General features: G+C 48.9%; 1 protein-coding gene across 1 annotated transcript in view; it reads right to left on the reverse strand.

The window, feature by feature from the left end:
* CACNA1G (calcium voltage-gated channel subunit alpha1 G) overlaps window positions 1–18,771 on the reverse strand; it is a 1,349,169-nt gene that overhangs the window by 416,532 nt on the left and 913,866 nt on the right. The gene's annotated exons all lie outside the window — the stretch shown is intronic.

Raw genomic sequence — 18,771 nt, forward strand, 5'->3', positions numbered from 1 at the left:
GTTTGCAGCTTGCGGAACCAAGTCCTAATAGCTGTTCCATGATAACGCTATACCATATACTCTTAAGTGCATTATCAACCTCGCGGTTGAATGCTAACTCTGGTATAACATTATCAAAACATGTGAGTAAGGTGTCATACGAATTGGAATACTACCCCCTCGCCAATTCTGGCGACGGGGGTAGCATTCCACCCTTCTAGAGGGACACGACATGTATGTAACTGTGAACCCCGGTTAAAGTTAACTCGAGCCTTAGCATCACAAAATGGATGCTGCCATCACAGACACAAGTCTGACCTCCTGCTGCTGGGAGTCCTTCCAGCGAGGGCGGCTTGGACAAAGGGTTTCCTGCCTTGGGAGGTGCTAGCACCACCCCAGACAGGATTTTGTGTATTGGGTAGGATAGGCCTGAAAGGAATGAGACATGCCTGGGGCACACAAGGTGCCCTGTGCATACACCGGTTCAAACCAGTTGCTGGGGCACTCCAGCCCCAGCTCTGGCAGGAAACCGGACAAAGGATAGGGGGTGTAACCACCCCTCTTCCTGGTCCCACCCAGGGGAGGGACATAGTCAGTAGTGCAGCCCCCTTTAGCAAGATAAAGGCAGGAGCTGGTCCCATTCCAAGTTAGATTAATCCTAAACTACTCTACAAGAAGAAACTCTGGACTTCGACGTTCTGCTCCACAGAAGACTGAAGAAAATCTCCCTTGTGGGCAAGGAGTGTCCACCCTGCAACTGCAGGCACCATCAAGCGTCCAGCGGCTTCCCTTTGTCGTCTTCCTTCCAGGATCCAGACTTCAGAGCCCAACGAGACCCGGATTCCCAGACCTCTCCGACCTCAACCTACATCTGCAGCACAGCTGATATCCGTGGGTGCGACGAGACACGTGGGACCGGCCATCTTGAAAGAAACTGCACTTCGCTTCCAGCACGACTCCCGAGGTAAACTCGACCAAGTGCTTTGGGGACTGAGAAGCCCCAGCCCCGAGCAGCCCCTGCACCGAAGATCAGCCCTCCAGCATCCACGAGATCTGCGTGGGGCCCTTCTGCTTGTCTGCTGCTCGATGCGTTGTCCGTTCACTTGCCGGCTGGCTAGTGACCTCTTAGACGACGAACCTTTGAATCTTTGCTGCTGGTCTGGTTGCTCCAGACTGGCCCTTGCTCCCTCCCAAAAGAGGGGCACCCCGGACTCTCCTAGTCCGCACCAGACGTCTTTTTCATTCACCGCATGGGTTGCCTTTGCCAAGGCCTGTTGACTCCAATTCCGGATCCGACACCGCCGACAGCGAGAGCCTGCATTGGACAGCTCGTGCCTCCATCCTGGTCATCGAAGACACCTCCTGGTCCACGTGGCTGCAGAGTCAAGCATCCACTCTTCACCTGATCGCGACAACAGCACCTGGTTCCTTCCTGGTTCCACACCGGTCACTGGCTAGTGACTTTGAACACTGTCCCCTCTGCTTTCAGGTCCTCTTCTTCACCGATCCACCCTTGGATCGCACCGGACATTTTCCTCCTGGTCGCCTGCAGCATCTTTTCTTTCAGGCTCCATTGACTTTAACGCGAGAACACGACACACTTTGGCACCTATGCACCCGCAGCCCGTGGGTGAGGTAACGAGAGCATTTTGGTGCTCAAGGGTAGTCTAACTGTCCTAGTGTCCAGTTCCACAGTTGTTTTTGTCCTAACTAGCCAGGATTGTACTCACCTTTAACTTGAACTGTACTGTCCATAGACGTTGTTACGCATCTCGCGTGTGAGTTCACACTCTGCACACGCGTTCCGTGGGCCTCCTATTACTTACCTAGAGTTAGTGTAGCGTGGTCCCATCAATCCTACAGCCTCTGGACAGCACCATTCCTTTTATCGACTTTCACATTCCACTTACTTAGTATATGGTTTGTCGTGCCCCTAGGGCACCATTGTAATTTTGTGCAACTTGTCGTATTTTTCGTAAGAGATTGTCATGTGCTTAGCCCTCTGACCTCATAAAGAGTTCAGAGGTGTTGTTATTAATAAATATACTGTTTATTTTCATAACAACCTGTGTGGTGTCCTTTCATCTGGTATTCAAGGGGTTATATTGTGGTAAAACAGCTGGCTTCACATGCCAAAAGAGTTTAGCCTAAGACTGCTTTGTCCATGCTACCATTAGGATAGCTGGTCTATAAGGTTGACTTACAACCAATCACCATAAGGGTTGTTTGGACTGATACAAGGTGATCACTAGAACTAGTGAGCATCATATATCAGGCCAACTTCTCACATTGGTGTGCAGCGGTTGGGATTTGAGCTTGCTGTTGTTTTTACCACGTATAATCTTGAAATATCATTTGAAAGATCACATAACGTACTCTAGGTACATATAACAAGCTTAGAAATACTCTGAGTTCTACTGAGCCAGCTGTTGTAGTAGAAAGGGCCTAGCACACCCTGACTACAACTCTTAGCAAGGGATCAGTAGGAAAACCCATAGTGTAGGTAAGTGCATCACTTGCACCTCACTAGAAAGCATGTCTACCCATGGAGAGTCTTCAGAGACTCCCCTAGTGGTTAGTGACCCTCCACAGGTTCTTTCCAGATATGCAGCTCTCAGTTTCCAGGAGATGAGACAATTGTGTACCTCCAGGAAATTGAAACAGGGTTCTAACCCTACCACTCCTTTTCTGTTAGGTCTCTTAGAGACATATGATGCCAGAAGGGCTGCTAATACAGACCCCTCTAATCCAGATAGGAGCATGCCAGCCTTAGAAGGTACTCGTGGTGATCCAGATCTCCCTGAAACAGAAGATGTAGATGAGGAGGAGGAGGATGAGGAACCCTCTGGGGATGAGGCAGACAAAGGTTCTGTGATAGTCAGCAGACTCACAAGGGCCAACTTAGACCTACATAGGGAAGGAACTGGGGGACCCCCAGTGCTGAACCTAAGCAGGCCTAACTATTTAGTTAGAAGAGATAAGTCTCATTCGAGGGACTCCATTAGATCTGTGCACTCTCGTGCCTCTCATGCATCTGCTCAGAGGAGGATGACTTCCCCTCAGAGGAGAGAGCATGAGGCAAAGATGAAGGAAGCTAATCTGAGGATCCAAAGGGAAGAACTTGCCCTTGCCAAAGAGAAGCTTGCCTTTGCTAGAGAGCAACAGTTGAGTGGGGTAGTCCCCACTGGTGGCAGCAATATCCCTAGGGATAGAGAAAGGGGTTTTGATACTAGAAACCTGAGTAAAATAGTGCCCTCCTATAAGACAGGAGATGATATCCACAAGTGGATAACTGCTTTGGAGAGAGCCTGCAAAGTACAGCAGGTACCCCAGAGTCAGTGGGCAGCTATATTGTGGCTCTCCTTTGAAGGTAAAGGTAGAGACAAGCTCCTCACTGTTAGAGATGAGGATGCTAATGATTACCAAGTCTTGAAAAATGCACTGATTGATGGGTTTGGCTTAACCACTGAACAGTACAGGTTAATGTTCAGGGATACCCAGAAAACTCAGGCTCAAGATTGGACTGACTTTGTGGATTGTGCCACTAAGGCTCTGGAGGGCTGGTTACTGGGCAGTAAAGTTACTGATTACACAGGATTGTATAATCTAATTATGAGAGAGCAAATCTTAAATAATTGTCAGAACCAGTTGTTGCATCAGCACTTGATTGACTCAGATCTGACCTCTCCCCAAGAATTGGGAAAGAAGGCAGACAGATGGGTCAGGAGAAAGGTCAAGCAGCAGAACCAGAACCAGGGTGGTGGCCAGAAGAAAGCAGACCAGAAGGGTAATGAGAATAAGCAAAATGACCAGAAGTCTTCAACAGGGCCCCAACAACCTAAGGAGGGTGGGTCCCAAACTTCCCAAAAGAAGAAGAATGATGGTCCTAAGAAACCATGGTGCCAATACTGTAAAAGTAAGACTCACTGGTTTAGTGAGTGCACCAAGAAAGGTCAAACTCCTACCACTACTGTCCCTAAGACACCTGCACCCCCTAGTACAGTTAGTAGTGGTAGTGTACCTCCCAAGGCTATAGTTGGGTTAACCCTGGGAACTGAGGTGGGTTCTGACTTAGTTAGAATTCCTACTCAGGCAGTTCTTGTTTGTACTGGGGACATGGATATGACCCTACTGTAAGTCCTAGTACTCTGAGCAAATACAGACAAACGCCTTTAATTAATGGAAAAATGGCTCAGGCCTACAGGGACACATGTGCCAGTGTCACCATGGTGACACCAACATTTGTGGACCCTGACCAGATCATGCTAGGTTCAGATTACCTAGTGACCAATGCTAGCAATGTCACTACCAATCACAGTATGGCAGTTGTTAATTTCTCCTGGGGAGGGGTAACTGGCCTCAAAAGGGTTGTAGTTAGTTCAGACCTCCCAGTAGATTGTCTTTTGGGCAATGATTTGGAATCCTCACTGTGGTCAGATGTGGAGTACAGGACTCATGTAGAAATGCTAGGTCTCTCCTCACATGTCCTTGCTGTGACTAGGTCACAGGCCAAGAAATGCCCAGCTGAACAAGTGCTGGATCCTGGAAGAATGGACCAGGCACTACCCAATAGAAGGAATGGTAGGGTTAAGGCAGAGCCTTCCCCCCTGCCTCAGGTTGAGGATCAGCCCTCTCAGGAGGCTGACCCAGAGACCCCAGAAGGAACTGTCCTAGAAGAGCTTGAACCTGATCAGGTTGAGTTTCTTGGGACAGGGGGACCTTCCAGGGCAGACTTGAGGCAGGCCCAATTAGACTGTTCCTCTCTTGAACCCCTCAGACAGCAGGCTGCTGCTGAGGCTGCAGGGAATGCTACAGGTGCCCATAAGGTATATTGGGAAGATGGACTCCTATACTCTGAGGCAAGAGACCCCAATCCTGGTGCTACCAGGAGGCTGGTCATCCCCTTGTCTCTTAGAGGTTTCCTTCTCACCTTAGCCCATGAGATTCCCCTTGCAGGTCACTTAGGCCAGAACAAGACTTGGGACAGGCTTGCCCCACACTTTCACTGGCCTCATATGTCTGAGGACACTAAAGAGTTTTGTCGCTCATGTGTCACCTGCCAAGCCAGTGACAAATCAGGTGGCACAACAAAGGTCCCCCTCATACCACTACCTGTGGTGGGGGTACCCTTTGAAAGAGTGGGGATAGACATTGTTGGACCAATGGACCCCCCAACAGCATCTGGGCATAGATTTATACTGGTGGTAGTGGATCATGCCACCAGGTATCCAGAAGCTATCCCCCTTAGGACCACTACAGCTCCTGTTGTGGCCAGGGCCCTGCTTGGAGTTTTCTCCAGAGTGGGGTTTCCTAAGGAGGTTGTCTCTGACAGAGGTACAAACTTCATGTCAGGATACTTGACTGCAATGTGGAAGGAGTGTGGTGTCAATTATAAATGTACCACACCCTATCACCGACAGTGCAATGGGCTTGTTGAGAGATTCAACAAGACCCTCAAAGGGATGATAAAAGGGTTACCTGAAAAGCTTAGGCGAAGATGGGACATCCTTTTACCCTGCCTCCTGTTTGCTTACAGAGAGGTCCCACAGAAGCGGGTTGGCTACAGTCCTTTTGAGCTTCTGTTTGGGCATCCTGTAAGAGGACCCCTATGTCTGGTAAAGGAAGGATGGGAGTTACCTCTCAAAAAGCCTAAGCTTGACATAGTGGACTATGTACTTGGTCTCCGCTCCAGAATGGCAGAGTACATGAAGAAGGCATCTAAAAACCTTGAGGCCAGCCAAGAACTTCAAAAAGCTTGGCATGACCAAAAGGCTGTCCTAACTGTTTACCATGCAGGACAGAAGGTGTGGGTGTTGGAGCCAGTGGCCCCAGCAGCTCTCCAAGACAAATGGTCTGGACCCCATACCATCATTGAGCAAAAGGGAGAGGTCACCTACTTGGTGGACATGGGAACTCCCAGGAGCCCCCACAGGGTGCTTCATGTAAACAGGCTCAAAGCATTTGTCAACAGGGAGGACATGGGCTTGCTCATGGCCACAGATGAGGGGCAGGAGGAAGAGAGTGACCCTCTCCCAGACCTGCTCACTCAGAACCCTGATGATGGGTCAGTAGATGGTGTAGTCTTTTCTGACAGCCTCTCTGAACATCAACAAGAGGATTGTAAACAGGTTCTTCAATCCTTCAGGCAAATGTTCTCACTGACCCCCAGTCAGACAAACTGGTGCACCCATGAGGTGGACACTGGTGACAGTCTGCCTGTCAAGAGTAAAATCTACAGGCAACCTGACCACGTCAGGGACTGCATTAAGAAAGAAGTCCACAAGATGTTGGAATTGGGAGTGATTGAACCCTCAGAGAGCCCTTGGGCTAGTCCTGTAGTTATAGTGCCTAAATCTCACACCCAGGATGGTAAGAGAGAGATGAGGTTTTGTGTAGACTACAGGGGTCTCAATGCTGTCACTAAGACAGATGCCCATCCAATACCTAGGGCAGATGAACTTATAGACAAGTTGGCTTCTGCAACTTTCTTAAGTACATTTGACCTAGCAGCTGGTTATTGGCAGATCAGGTTAGCTGAGGATGCCAAGGCCGAAACATCATTTTCTACCCCAGGAGGTCATTACCATTTTGTGGTGATGCCCTTTGGTTTGAAAAATGCACCTGCCACTTTTCAAAGGTTGGTGAACCAAGTTCTCACTGGGTTGGATGACTTCTGTGCAGCATATCTAGATGGTATTGCTGTCTTTAGCTCCACCTGGGAGGATCACCTGATCCACCTGAGGAAAGTTTTGGAGGCCCTGCAAAAGGCAGGCCTCACTATCAAGGCTACTAAGTGCCAGATAGGGCAGAGTCAGGTTGTGTACCTGGGCCACCTTGTGGGTGGAGGCCAGGTTCAACCATTGGAGAGCAAGATACAGGCCATAAAGGACTGGGCTCCTCCAACCACCCAGACACAGGTCAGAGCTTTCTTGGGCCTGTCTGGTTACTATAGGAAGTTTGTCAAAAATTATGGGTCCATTGTGACACCACTTAATGACTTGACAAGCAAGAAAATGCCAAAGAAAGTTCAGTGGACAGTTAGCTGTCAGAAGGCATTTGATGAGCTAAAGCAGGCCATGTGTACTGCACCTATTCTCAAGAGTCCTGACTACTCCAAAACCTTCATTGTCCAAACAGATGCATCTGAGTTAGGTGTGGGAGCTGTTCTTTCTCAACTGAATATTGATGGTCATGACCAGCCCGTTGCTTTTATAAGCAGAAGGCTGACCCCTAGAGAGAAACGTTGGTCAGCTATTGAGAGGGAGGACTTTGCTGTGGTTTGGGCCCTGAAGACGTTGAGGCCATACTTGTTTGGAACTCACTTCAAGATTCAGACCGACCATAAGCCCCTCTTATGGCTAAATCAGATGAAGGGTGAAAACCCCAAACTTCTTAGGTGGTCCATTTCCCTACAGGGGATGGACTTTACAGTGGAGCACAGACCAGGGACTGACCATGGCAATGCAGATGGTCTCTCCAGGTATTTCCACTTAGAACAGGAAGACTCACCTGGTCAAGGTTAGTTTAATGTCCCTAAGTTTGGGGGGGGGTTATGTAGGAGAGTGGGGTCTGCAATCCTATGGTCACCCCAGATTTTTGCTTTTTGCCTCACTGGTTTACGACTTTTCCTGGCTGTGGGCCTGCTAATCAGACCCACAGCCTAGCTGTTCTCTCTCTAAATTGACAACCATGTACTTTAGGTGCATTTACCAATCGGTACTGGGCCACCTTATCAGTCCCTGTAACAGTGTACCTTAGGTATCCAGGGCATAGGTGTACCCAGGGCCTACCAGGGGCTGAAGCATGTATTATGCCACCCCTGGCTGGCCATCTAAAACTGACACAACTGGCTGCATGGCAGCTGGGGCAAGGTGGTGTAATCATCCTTTGCTGTAGATATAGTATACCTATATCTAACCCTAAAATGGACACATATATTCCTATCAGTCTCTCCTATGGAAGGCCTTATCAATCCTGAAGGAAGAGTGCTTGGAATTATGTGAGTTGGTGCTCTGGCATGAGCTGAGCCCGTTTGCAGCTTGCGGAACCAAGTCCTAATAGCTGTTCCATGATAACGCTATACCATATACTCTTAAGTGCATTATCAACCTCGCGGTTGAATGCTAACTCTGGTATAACATTATCAAAACATGTCGAGTAAGGTGTCATACGAATTGGAATACTACCCCCTCGCCAATTCTGGTGACGGGGGTAGCATTCCACCCTTCTAGAGGGACACGACATGTATGTAACTGTGAACCCCGGTTAAAGTTAACTCGAGCCTTAGCATCACAAAATGGATGCTGCCACCACAGACACAAGTCTGACCTCCTGCTGCTGGGAGTCCTTCCAGCGAGGGCGGCTTGGACAAAGGGTTTCCTGCCTTGGGAGGTGCTAGCACCACCCCAGACAGGATTTTGTGTATTGGGTAGGATAGGCCTGAAAGGAATGAGACATGCCTGGGGCACACAAGGTGCCCTGTGCATACACCGGTTCAAACCAGTTGCTGGGGCACTCCAGCCCCAGCTCTGGCGGGAAACCGGACAAAGTATAGGGGGTGTAACCACCCCCTTCCTGGTCCCACCCAGGGGAGGGACCTAGTCAGTAGTGCAGCCCCCTTTAGCAGGATAAAGGTAGGAGCTGGTCCCATTCCAAGTTAGATTCATCCTGAACTACTCTACAAGAAGAAACTTTGGACTTCGACGTTCTGCTCCACAGAAGACTGAAGAAAATCTCCCTTGTGGGCAAGGAGTGTCCACCCTGCAACTACAGGCACCATCAAGCGTCCAGCGGCTTCCCTTTGTTGTCTTCCTTCCAGGATCCAGAGTTCAGAGCCCAACGAGACCTGGATTCCCAGACCTCTCCGACCTCAACCTACATCTGCAGCACAGCTGAGATCCGTGGGTGCGACGAGACACGTGGGACCGGCCATCTTGAAAGAAACTGCACTTCGCTTCCAGCACGACTCCCGAGGTAAACTCGACCAAGTGCTTTGGGGACTGAGAAGCCCCAGCCCCGAGCAGCTCCTGCACCGAAGATCAGCCCTCCAGCATCCACGAGATCTGCGTGGGGCCCTTCTGCTTGTCTGCTGCTCGACATGTTGTCTGGTCACTTGCCGGCTGGCTAGTGACCTCTTAGACGACAAACCTTTGAATCTTTGCTGCTGGTCTGGTTGCTCCAGACTGGCCCTTGCTCCCTTCCAAAAGAGGGGCACCCCGGACTCTCCTATTCTGCACCAGACGTCTTTTCCACTCACCGCGTGGGTTGCCTTTGCCAAGGCCTGTTGACTCCAATTCCGGATCCGACACCGCCATCAGCGAGAGCCTGCGTGGCACAGCTCGTGCCTCCATCCTGGTCGTCGAAGACACCTCCTGGTCCACGTGACTGCAGAGTCAAGCGTCCACTCTTCACCTGATTGCGACGACAGCACCTGGTTCCTTCCTGGTTCCACACCGGTCACTGGCTAGTGACTTTGAACACTGTCCCCTCTGCTTTCAGGTCCTCTTCTTCACCGATCCACCCTTGGATCGCACCGGACATCTTCCTCCTGGTCGCCTGCAGCATCTTTTCTTTCAGGCTCCATTGACTTCAACGCGAGAACCCGACACACTTTGGCACCTATGCACCCGCAGCCCGTGGGTGAGGTAACAAGAGCATTTTGGTGCTCAAGGGTAGTCTAACTGTCCTAGTGTCCAGTTCCACAGTCGGTTTTGTCCTAACTAGCCAGGATTGTCCGTACTCACCTTTAACTTGAACTGTACTGTCCATAGACGTTGTTACGCATCTCGCGTGTGAGTTCACACTCTGCACACGTGTTCCGTGGGCCTCCTATTACTTACCTCGAGTTAGTGTAGCGTGGTCCCATCGATCCTACAGCCTCTAGACAACTCCATTCCTTTTATCGACTTTCACATTCCACTTACTTAGTATATGGTTTGTCGTGCCCCTAGGGAACCATTGTAATTTTGTGCAACTTGTCATAGTTTTCGTAAGAGATTGTCATGTGCTTAGCCCTCTGACGTCATAAAGAGTTCAGAGGTGTTGTTATAAAAAATATACTGTTTATTTTCATAACAACCTGTGTGGTGTCCTTTCATCTGGTATTTAAGGGGTTATATTGTGGTAAAACAGCTGGCTTCACATGCCAAAAGAGTTTAGCCTAAGACTGCTTTGTCCATGCTACCATTAGGATAGCTGGTCTATAAGGTTGACTTACAACCAATCACCATAAGGGTTGTTTGGACTGATACAAGGTGATCACTAGAACTAGTGAGCATCATATATCAGGCCAACTTCTCACAGCCACCATCTGCTAATTGTAAAGCGGTCCATCAACACCTCTGCTTTAACAAACGTGGCGGTCTCTGTCCATGTGCTGTGCTCTGAGGATGCCACTGCAGAGCTGTGAGCAGGGCTACAGACTGCCTCACCCTCACAGGTGACTCGTCCGGGTCCACTCTCAGGGCACAAGTCCTGAAAAACGAAGTATGGGGACGCTGTCACAGGAAGTGACGTCACGACAGGAAGTGATGTCACGAAAGGTGCCAAGCTCCTCATCCCAGAGAGGCCAAAGAGTGAAGTCCAGCTGTTTGGCAGCGGGGATGACGTCCCCCCGGTAAAATAAGTGGGGGGACGCCGTCCACCCACGTGGTACCCCGACTCGAGCCCTATCCACTCTGTATGATTATGGAGCTGCACAGGGCAAGCAAGCCGCACTAAAGAGGACAGCGAGGTCTGCTAGAGAAATCAGACACAGGAGTAACATCAACAGATGACAAGCTAAACTTTGCCACAGCCATAAACAATGCTCTCACAGTTTTACAGTAAAGGGCTTTTCAGCTGCATTGTTATGTGCTGTGTGTCTGTGCTGCCGCCTGCATTTACTTGTGCAGATATCCATGCCTGTGGGTTGATGTGCATCCTCTGTTTTCCAATATCTATAAAATGAAAACTCACTTTCAGTTCCAGGCGCCTTGAAACATCACAATCTTGGTATTTCAAATTGTATTGCTTGTCACTGTTGTCATCACTGTATGCACGCTGCCTGCTAATGCCAGGCAGGTAACAGGCACCATAAGTGGACATTAAATTCAACCTCCTCAGGGTGTACAACATGACACGTGTCTGCACTGTCATCACTGTATGTACGCTGCCTGCTGATGCCAGGCAGGTAACATGCACCATCAGCTGATGATAGAATGCATCTCCTCGGGGTGTACAACACGACACATGTCTGCACTATCATCACTGTATGTGTGCTCAAGCGGACATTAAACTGCATCTCCTCAGGGTTACAACATGACACACGTCTTCAGTAGTAAAACCTTCTGTGCTGCTTTGCCTGAGTGCTATCACATTCTGCTTTATGTCTTTCAAAGCTCCAGCTAGCAAGCCTGTGTTCCCTGGTGACCTTTAATGGGAATGGAACGCTGTGATGTCATGAGATTACCTCAGTGAAAGTTGAACTGTATTAACTGTTTCAATAAAAGAAGATTGCCTCACAGAAAATTGATTGGATTGTACTGCTAAATGAAGAATGACAAAACAAATGAAAATGCAACAGACATCTCCCAGAATACTACAGGTCCCAACAGAAGGCACACACCTTTAAACGGTTCTCTGCTGCTTTGTCCAAGAGTCACCATAATCTGTGATCGCTCATATACACATATATCACTTCACTTTCACATAATTACATATGAAAATGATATGACATAACATGCCTTCCAAAGAAAATTAAGTGCCCTTTTATAAATGGGTGGATGGCCTGTTGTTTCGCCAGGAGGATGTAGTAAATTAGTCCATCCCAATGGTGGAGGGGCTGTCCACCATATTTATAAATGACCACCAAGAAGTCGGTCATTTATGATGCATTGACCTTCGACCCTGCTCCAGGGCCAGGTCGCTACTCTGCCGCCTCAGCACCACCTGTGAGCGCTCTTCCCCACTGCTGCCGTCCTGACTGGGGTTCGAGCCTGTGCCCAGATCAGCCGTGGTTTGTCTCTCGTTTTTTGCATTCTTTGTTGTGTTTGCTGACTGTTGCATTTCTGTTGTTTTTCCCTTACTCCGTTCCTAGCTGCACCCCTCGCCCCCCCAACCCCTCACTTTTGCCTTCTGTGCCCAGCTGTTCCTGCCGTTCCCATACGGTCACGCCCCCTCGTGCCCCACTCCCGCCTCCCAGCTGCTTCTCCCTCCCTCCTCACCTCTTAAGGTGCCCGTGGACGGACAGACAGGGTGACCTTCGACCCTGCTCCAGGGCCAGGTCGCTACTCTGCCGCCTCAGCACCACCTGTGAGCGCTCTTCCCCGCTGCTGCCGTCCTGACTGGGGTTCGAGCCTGTGCCCAGATCAGCCGTGGTTTGTCTCTCGTTTTTTGCATACTTTGTTTTGTTTGCTGACTGTTGCATTTCAGTTGTTTTTCCCTTACTCCATTCCTAGCTGCACCCCACACACCACCGCACCCAACAGATGCCATGCCGCTGCTGGGGCAAGGCCACCGAGGACCAACTGACCACCACCCTCGCCTTGGGACAACCCGCCGACCTCACCGACGCCAACACTGCCGCCATCTACGTCAAACAGTGGATCAATGACTGCGCCGACACCCTCGCGCCACTCAGGACACCCGCCGCCAACCACACCAACAAGAAAGCCACATGGTTCACCGAAGACCTCTGGACCTCCAAGCGCGCCTGCCGGAAGCTGGAGAAGAGCTGGCTCCGCGACCGAACACCAGAGAGCTACACAGCCCACAAGAGCGCCACCCGCAGACACCACCAACTCATCAGGAACGCCAAGAGGACTGCCTTCAAGGACCGCCTAGACAGCAACGCACACCACAGCAAAGAGCTCTTCAGCATCGTGAAAGAACTCTCCAACCCCAGCTCCAACACCAATGACATTCCCCCATTGCAAGATCTGTGCGACTCACTGGCCACCTTCTTTCACCGCAAAATCACCGACATCGACGACAGCTTCAACACTGCCACCCCAGGCTCCGCCGCCGAGACCAACACCTCTGCAACCACCACCCGCACCAGCCGCCTGACCGCCTGGTCCAACGTCAGCGACGAAGACACCATCAAGACCATGAACTCCATCCACTCCGGATCCCCATCTGACCAATGCCCACACCACTTTTTAAACAAAGCCAGCACAGCCATCGCACTCCACCTCCGGAAAAAAATCAACATCTCCTTCGAGACAGCAACCTTCCCGGAGAGCTGGAAGCAGGCAGAGATCAACGCCCTACTGAAGAAACCCAAGGCGGACCCCAAGGACCTCAAGAACTTCCGGCCCATCTCCCTGCTCCCTTTCCCGGCAAACGTCACGGAAAAGATAGTCAACAGCCAGCTGACCTGCTACCTCGAAGATAAAAACATCCTGGACCCTTCCCAATCCGGATTCCGCAGCAACCACAGCACTGAGACCGCCCTCATTGCCGCCACCGACGACATCAGGATCCTCATGGACAAAGGAGAAACAGCCACCCTCATCCTCCTGGACCTATCAGCCGCCTTCGACACAGTCTGCCACTGCACCCTAACAGCACGACTCCACGACGCCGGAATCCAAGAGCAGGCCCTGGCCTGGACCACATTCTTCCTCTCCGGCAGATCCCAGAGCGTCCGCCTCCCCCCTTGCGCTCCAACACCACCAAGATCATCTGTGGCGTTCCACAGGGATCATCCCTCAGCCCGACACTGTTCAACATATACATGGCACCACTCGCCAACGTCGCCCGACAGCACAGCCTCAACATCATCTCCTACGCCGACGACACACAGCTGATCATCTCCCTCACCGAAGACCCCCGCACCCCCAAAACCAACCTCCACAGAGGAATGAAGGACGTCACCGAATGGATGAAGGAGAGCAGACTGAAGCTGAATTCAGACAAGACGGAGGTCCTTATCCTCGGCTCCACCCCCTCAGCCTTGGACGACTCCTGGTGGCCAACATCGCTAGGAACACCCCCAGAACCCACCGACCACGCACGCAATCTGGGGGTCATCCTCGACTCTGCCCTCTCCATGACCAAGCAGGTCAACGCCGTCTCCGCTTCCTGCTTCAACACCCTCCGAATGCTCCGCAGTATCTTTAAGTGGATCCCCTCCGACACGACAAAAACCGTCACGCAGGCCCTCGTCACCAGCAGACTGGACTACGGGAACGCCCTCTACGCAGGAACAACAACCAAGCTCCTGAGACGGGTCCAACGCATACAGAACGCCTCGGCATGACTGGTCCTCAACGTCCCCGAGGCAACCACATCACACCCCACCTGAGAGACCTGCAATGGCTCCCCGTCAACAAGAGGATCACCTTCAAACTCCTCATCCACGCACACAAAGCCCTACACAACGCCGGACCAGCATATCTTAACGGTCGACTCAGCTGCTACACCCCCACCCGCAGCCTCCGCTCAGCCAATCTCACCCTCGTCACAGTTCCACGCATCCAGAAATCCACCGCCGGCGGCAGATCCTTCTCCTACCTCACCGCCAAGACCTGGAACACTCTCCCTAACGACCTACATCAGACCCAGGACCTGCTGGCCTTCAGACGACTTCTCAAGACCTGGCTCTTCGAATAGCAGCAGCCCCCTCCCCAGCGCCTTGAGACCCTCACGGGTATGTAGCGCGCTCTACAAATGATTGATTGATTGATTGACAGGAACCGCCGTTTGGTGCGGTGCTTCGTCAGCAGGATGGAGCCCTGCACCAAATAGTTTTATATTCAAAAAGAAAACCCCGAAACAGGATTTTCTTTTTGAAATTATAACAGAAATATCCCTCTTGCCATGGGAGTCATCTCCCATGTCAAGAGGGGTATTATTTCTCTTTTACTGTCCCTCACCACCGCGGTTTACCTGGCGGTGAAACATAGTAAAAAGCATAGTTTTATGTCCACCCATCTTAATTGGATGGTCAGCATATAGCCATTTCTCCAATGGCCCTTACTCCGTCAGGCCGTCAGAGAGGTGTGGCAGTAGTCGTGACGGAATAGTCGTCACCCTAGACAAACCCATGGTCTGCCAACATAAAAATCTGGCAGACAGAACATTAACATGGTGGTGTGACTATACTGCAGGATACACATCGAGCTCTAAGTCAGAGAAAGAATGGGACTTTTTTAGTTCTTGCAATGTGGCTGTCTTATAGAAGGCAGCAACAATCAAGAATTGTCACTAATTAGGCTGCTTGCAATTTGATGTTTCATTTATTTTCCCTTTTATTTCTCACAAACTTGCTCGCTTGGTGCACAGACTTTACAAGCATATTATCCTATTTGACCTAATTATTTAGTTTGCACTGGATACATTTGCGAGGTATGCAAACATATGTAATCTTTTCTAGTATTTTTATTTTGACACTTGCTATAAAAATGGCTAGTTGTCAAAAATGCATGGCAACAAATCAGTATCCATGGAATGACATGTTCAAGATATCCACCACTTTAGTCATTCAATGCGTGGTTGAATGACAGATGCCTGTCCAACGTGTATTTGGAGAGATCAGTGGACACGTCATACAGCACTTCCCACATACCTAAATGGCCCAGACCCTCATTCAGTCTGCCCTGAGTTTTTTTGTCAATAGAACTCTGCCTGGATGATTTTTTTAAACCATTCTAAATCTAATTTCTAGTGCAAGAAATTAACAAGATGTAAGTTAAAAGTCAACATTGGCTAAATGCTTAACACTTGACAAAGAGACACTTGGCTGTTCGGATGAATCCCACAATAGCAGCATTCAGAAGTGTAGGTTTGCAGAGTGCAGAAAAGCTTTGAGGACCATGCTGAAAGAAATGGGCATCAGGGTCCGTATTAAGGCAAGGGTGCACTCCCCTCTTTGTGCCACGACGCACCTTTAAAAAAGTGCGCTGGTGCAAACAGGGACTGTGCGCCCCATGACAAACTATGGGCTACCCCAAAGCAACCACAAACATAAGCAGTGCATTCAGTAAAATACAGAGGCTGCTTCAAAGCTGTTCCGTGTTTCACAGTGCAGGCGGAATGCTGACTGCACTTTAAAGAAGGGAAAGAGGGCCAGCTGTAGGCAGGTGCAGTGCGTTACTGCACCCGCATGCAGAGGTATGTTTAGGGGTCCCTCGCGAGGACTGCCTTCAGAAACTGTACTGACAGTGCACCACCTTTTTGAAGCGGAAGGTGAGTTCACCTCCTAAGGCTTGTTTGCATCTGCGCCCACATCTATAATGTGATGGGGCCACAGAGGAAAAGAGATTCCCTCATTTGCATGGGGCCAGGCCTCATGCAAATGAGGGAAACCCCTCTTACGATAGCACTTGTGCTACATGTGTGCCAGCGCTATCAGTATTGCAGAAGGGGCTGCACAAGCATCCGAGGCCCTTTCTGTATATACCATTGCGCCCTGGAGTGCACAAAGCAGCCACACATGCCCATAGTTCCCCCGGGACACAATGCATAATACGGCCCCCGGTATTCAGGAAAGCAGGAGTACAATTAATGTGGTGTAACCTGGAAGGTTAGTACCTCTATGAGACCTTTTCTACCAGAATATCATGGATATAAGGCCATGGATATAAGGGGAACAACCTTTACTACGCAACTTTTAGCACGCAGTGCTATTACAACGCAGACTTTAAAACGAAAACCATTACAACGCATTACACTGGGAGGCGCTCTAGGATAGGGAATAGTTTTAATTTACTATCCAACACCTTCCCTAGTGTCCAGGGGGACTAATGTTGGAATGGTAAATTAAACTATTCACTATCCAGCACCCCCCAGTGTAATGCGTTGTAATGGAATGCGTTTTAAAACTTGCGTTGTTACAGCATGTGTGGTAAAAGCATGCGTTGTAACAACGTACATCCTGGATATAACAGTGTTCTACTAAATTATTGTGGTCTAAATATCAACTACAAACATAGTATGAACGTAAGTATGGATAAATGAAGTATAGGTTTACTATTCCTAAATCAATCTATCTATCTATCTATCTATCTATCTATCTATCTATCTATCTATCTATCTATCTATCTATCTATCTATCTATCTCTCTATCTATCCTTCTATCTCTATCTATCTATCTCTTCAAGGGATATATATTTAAAGTTACGAATAGTAAAATCTATGCTTATTTATATATACTCCCCTTTACAATATTTTTGTCGTTGATCTTTGACATCTTTTCTCCTGATATTATGACAATCAACCCCATAAAGTACAGCTCAGAGCGTACACACAGAGGGACAGTATTTCTTTTGTCGGACGAAGGAGGTCTGTATAAACACTAATGAAAACTGATTTTCCTAAGTTCAGGAATCACTGACAAACAAGCACCAGAATCTACTCCCTAACAAATAAGCACCAGAACCAGGAAATTATTTTAATAATATAAGCAGTTTGGGTTTCCCTGATAACCTTTACCCGGCTCACTGTACATTTCCAGCAACTTCTGGGCAGAAACAGTCTGACCTAACAACACTTGAACTTTTATGAAATAAATGGTTCACATAATCAGGGCTGGCTTTAATGCAGTGCGATCAGTGCCACCGCACCGGGCGCTGACTTCAGTTTGTGCTATGTTGTCAAATATATTGTGGATTTCAAAACACCTGCTGCAGGGTTCCTTGCCTCATGCAGTTTTCAGACAACAATAAAAATGTCAAAATAGCAGTGGTAATTAATGGACCTGCTGGAGAGAGATCGAGTTTTGTCTAGTGGAAGTTTGACTCATCATAAAGTAGGCAGAGGGCTAATATGCTCGTAGGCCAATCATAGAAGTGCGCATGATGCAAATAGTTCAAGTTTACTGCTTTTATTGGCGAGATTATTTTGTTACTTGCAATTTATAAATTAAATCCTAATATAGAACAGTGAGCTATTAATTATCATCAAAGAGCAGCATCGAAACTGCAAGGTATAGGTTAGAGCGTTATGATACCCCCTCCCCCCCGCCCTCCGGCTTTCATTATCCTAATGTTGCAAAAAGGGTGAATCTGGATAGAAATGATTTCTTGTTAGTAAAGACAACCCACAACCATGGTGGTACATTTTAAATTCTGAGTGTTTTGCTTTGCCAGAGTCGGCACTCTTAAAGTATGTGTCGTGATTCATATACCTTGTAGTCCATTTCCTATACTCTGATTTACACATGTATGATTCATTGTCTCTGTGTTACTTGTGCGAGATGTAAAGTACTTTGACATCCTATACTGGTATGAGCAGCGCTATAAAACAAAAGAAAAGCATGTGAGAGAGTGAGTGGCTATGGAGACTTGAGGGTCACTGTTAAAGGGTGGTAGTGAGGGAATTCACGGAGAAAGCGGTCATGGGGGGTGGAGGGCTCCAACAAACATAGTCGCACTGGGCGCCACCAGTGCTAAAGCCGGCCCTTCACATCATTTTTACTGAAAGGGGATTTGATTTTTAATGCTACATATGAATTAAATGTTCAGTACTTGCACATCGCCCAATTTCAGAAAATGTTTAACCACACAAAAGGTTCCCCTTTAAATTAAGCGCTCAAACAGTATTTCTAAATAAATCCGATACTACAGAAAATGGTGGTCAAAAAACGATGGATTCCGGCCCAGATCTCTGTACTGGGATGAATTTTCGACATTGTGCAGCATTCTGTCCATCAATTGTTCTTTTTCCATTGGTCAACAAACTCTGGCATTCGTTACCAAACTCGTAATCTGGTCTGGATTGTGAGAATGCGCTTGCTATGAGGTTAAGCAAAAGCAAAAGCTTGCCTTGTAAATTGTACAGATAACACAAAGATGAAGCAAACTGAAAGTC

The sequence above is a fragment of the Lissotriton helveticus genome, chromosome 7 (genome assembly GCF_964261635.1).
Source record: "Lissotriton helveticus chromosome 7, aLisHel1.1, whole genome shotgun sequence".
In the NCBI taxonomy this organism is placed as follows: domain Eukaryota; kingdom Metazoa; phylum Chordata; class Amphibia; order Caudata; family Salamandridae; genus Lissotriton; species Lissotriton helveticus.